Below are 3,469 nucleotides of genomic sequence, written 5' to 3'. Positions count from 1 at the left end.
TCCGAGTAGATACTGTTACTTTCTCTCGAACCATAGTACTATTATTTGATTAGATCATCGAATCTTTTATTTCTCTTGAGATTTCTTCAATGTTCAGTTCTACACACGTCTTTTTTTCGGAGGTCTACAGCCATTATGTGGCATAGGAGTTACATCCCGTACGAAAGTTAATAGTATACCACTTCGACGAATAGCTCGTAATGCTGCATCTCTTCCGAGACCGGGACCTTTTATCATGACTTCTGCTCGTTGCATACCTTGATCCACTACTGTACGGATAGCGTTTGCTGCTGCGGTTTGAGCAGCAAACGGTGTTCCTCTTCTCGTACCTTTGAATCCAGAAGTACCGGCGGAGGACCAAGAAACTACTCGACCCCGTACATCTGTAACAGTGACAATGGTATTATTGAAACTTGCTTGAACATGAATAACTCCCTTTGGTATTCTACGTGCACCCTTACGTGAACCAATACGTCCATTCCTACGCGAACTAATTTTCGGTATAGCTTTTGCCATATTTTATCATCTCGTAAATATGAGTCAGAGATATATGGATATATCCATTTCATGTCAAAACAGATTCTTTATTTGTACATCGGCTCTTCTGGCAAGTCTGATTATCCCTGTCTTTGTTTATGTCTCGGGTTGGAACAAATTACTATAATTCGTCCCCGCCTACGGATTAGTCGACATTTTTCACAAATTTTACGAACGGAAGCTCTTATTTTCATATTTCTCATTCCTTACCTTAATTCTGAATCTATTTCTTGGAAGAAAATAAGTTTCTTGAAATTTTTCATCTCGAATTGTATTCCCACGAAAGGAATGGTGAAGTTGAAAAACGAATCCTTCAAATCTTTGTTGTGGAGTCGATAAATTATACGCCCTTTGGTTGAATCATAAGGACTTACTTCAATTTTGACTCTATCTCCTGGCAGTATCCGTATAAAACTATGCCGGATCTTTCCTGAAACATAATTTATAATCAGATCTAAACAAACCCGGAACAGACCGTTGGGAAGCGATTCAGTAATTAAAGCTTCATGACTCCTTTTTGGTTCTTAAAGTCCCTTTGAGGTATCAACTAATAAGAAAGATATTAGACAACCCCCTTTTTTCTTTTTCACAAATAGGAAGTTTCGAATCCAATTTGGATATTAAAAGGATTACCAGATATAACACAAAATCTCTCCACCTATTCCTTCTAGTCGAGCCTCTCGGTCTGTCATTATACCTCGAGAAGTAGAAAGAATTACAATCCCCATTCCACCTAAAATTCGCGGAATTCGTTGATAATTAGAATAGATTCGTAGACCAGGTCGACTGATTCGTTTTAAATTTAAAATATTTCTATAGGGTCTTTTCCTATTCCTTCTATGTCGCAGGGTTAAAACCAAAAAATATTTGTTTTTTTCTCGATGTTTTCTCACGTTTTCGATAAAACCTTCTCGTAAAAGTATTTGAACAATATTTTCGGTAATATTAGTAGATGCTATTCGAACCACCCTTTTTCGATCCATATCAGCATTTCGTATAGAAGTTATTATCTCAGCAATAGTGTCCCTACCCATGATGAACTAAAATTATTGGGGCCTCCAAATTTGATATAATCAACGTGTTTTTTACTTATTTTTTTTTGAATATGATATGAATTATTAAAGATATATGCGTGAGACACAATCTACTAATTAATCTATTTCTTTCAAATACCCCACTAGAAACAGATCACAATTTCATTTTATAATACCTCGGGAGCTAATGAAACTATTTTAGTAAAATTTAATTCTCTCAATTCCCGGGCGATTGCACCAAAAATTCGAGTTCCTTTTGGATTTCCTTCTTGATCAATAACAACTGCAGCATTGTCATCATATCGTATTATCATCCCGTTGTCACGTTTGAGTTCTTTACAGGTCCGCACAATTACAGCTCTGACTACTTCTGATCTTTCTAGGGGCATATTTGGTACGGCTTCTTTGATCACAGCAACAATAACGTCACCAATATGAGCATATCGACGATTGCTAGCTCCTATGATTCGAATACACATCAATTCTCGAGCCCCGCTGTTATCCGCTACATTTAAATGGGTCTGAGGTTGAATCATTTTTTTAATCCGTTCTTTGAATGCAAAGGGCGAAGAAAAAAAGAAATATTTTTGTCCAAAAAAAAAGAAACATGCGGTTTCGTTTCATATCTAAGAGCCCTTTCCGCATTTTTTTCTATTACATTACGAAATAATGAATTGAGTTCGTATAGGCATTTTAGATGCTGCTAGTGAAATAGCCCTTCTGGCTATATTTTCTGTTACTCCACCCATTTCATAAAGTATTCGACCCGGTTTAACAACAGCTACCCAATATTCAGGGGATCCTTTTCCTGAACCCATACGTGTTTCTGCGGGTCTTAGTGTAACTGGTTTGTCTGGAAATATACGTACCCATATTTTTCCACCACGACGTGCATTTCGTGTCATTGCTCGTCGGCCTGCTTCTATTTGTCTAGATGTAATCCAAGCAGGTTCAAGTGCCTGAAGAGCATATTTACCGAAAGAAATATGATTACCTCGATGAGATATTCCCTTCATTCTTCCTCTATGTTGTTTACGGAATCTGGTTCTTTTGGGGTTATAGTTGATGGTTGTTTCTGAATTCCATCTCTACTACAGAACCGGACGTGAGAGTTTCTTCTCATCCAGCTCCTCGCGAATAAAAGGATTCCAAAAAATTTAATTAGAATTAAGCTAGAATAGTCAATCTTAAGTTAAGATATATATGTATTTACTGAGTAATACCTTGAACGTGGGATTCTTTGAGATTTCATTCAATCTATTAGTAATTTGTATATCTTGTTTGAATAGATAACTAAACTTTTGAGTTTTATAAATAGAAATCTAAAAAAAAATTGTATTATTATACCAAATCCTTATTTTGTCCTTTATTGTATTGTCCTAAATTTTGCAATAAAAAAAGTTTTCGCGGGCGAATATTGACTCTTTCAATCCCTATTTCATTTGTAGGGTTAACTCGTGACTTCTCAGATCTCCGAATACATGAATTAATCTCTGGTTCGTTCCGCCATCCCGACCAGTGAATCATTAAGATTCCTTTTTCAATAGAATCTTTTGCATTCACAAGTTCCGTCGTTCCCATCACTTCTTACTTAATGGTTAGGTCCGAATTCTACAATGGAGCTCAGAATGAAATTGGTTCTTGAGTCAATCTTCTCAGTCTTTATTGGCTCGAAGCTCTTGATTTTTTGTTCTATTTCTATAAGAAGATTCATTTTATTATGGTATGAATGCGTATTGATGCTTTATTACACTGCCTTTTATGAGATTACTCATAGACCTTACATATTGGAATTTTATATCATTGGTATTCTTTTTCTCTCTTTCTCTCATCCTTCCATTTATCCACATCTTTTTTGTCTATTTTGCTTTACAACTTAGAATCAGATTTCCTTTTTT

This window comes from Nicotiana tabacum, unplaced genomic scaffold, assembly GCF_000715075.1.
Source record: "Nicotiana tabacum cultivar K326 unplaced genomic scaffold, ASM71507v2 Un00475, whole genome shotgun sequence".
In the NCBI taxonomy this organism is placed as follows: domain Eukaryota; kingdom Viridiplantae; phylum Streptophyta; class Magnoliopsida; order Solanales; family Solanaceae; genus Nicotiana; species Nicotiana tabacum.
Note: the sequence above shows the minus strand (reverse complement) of the source record.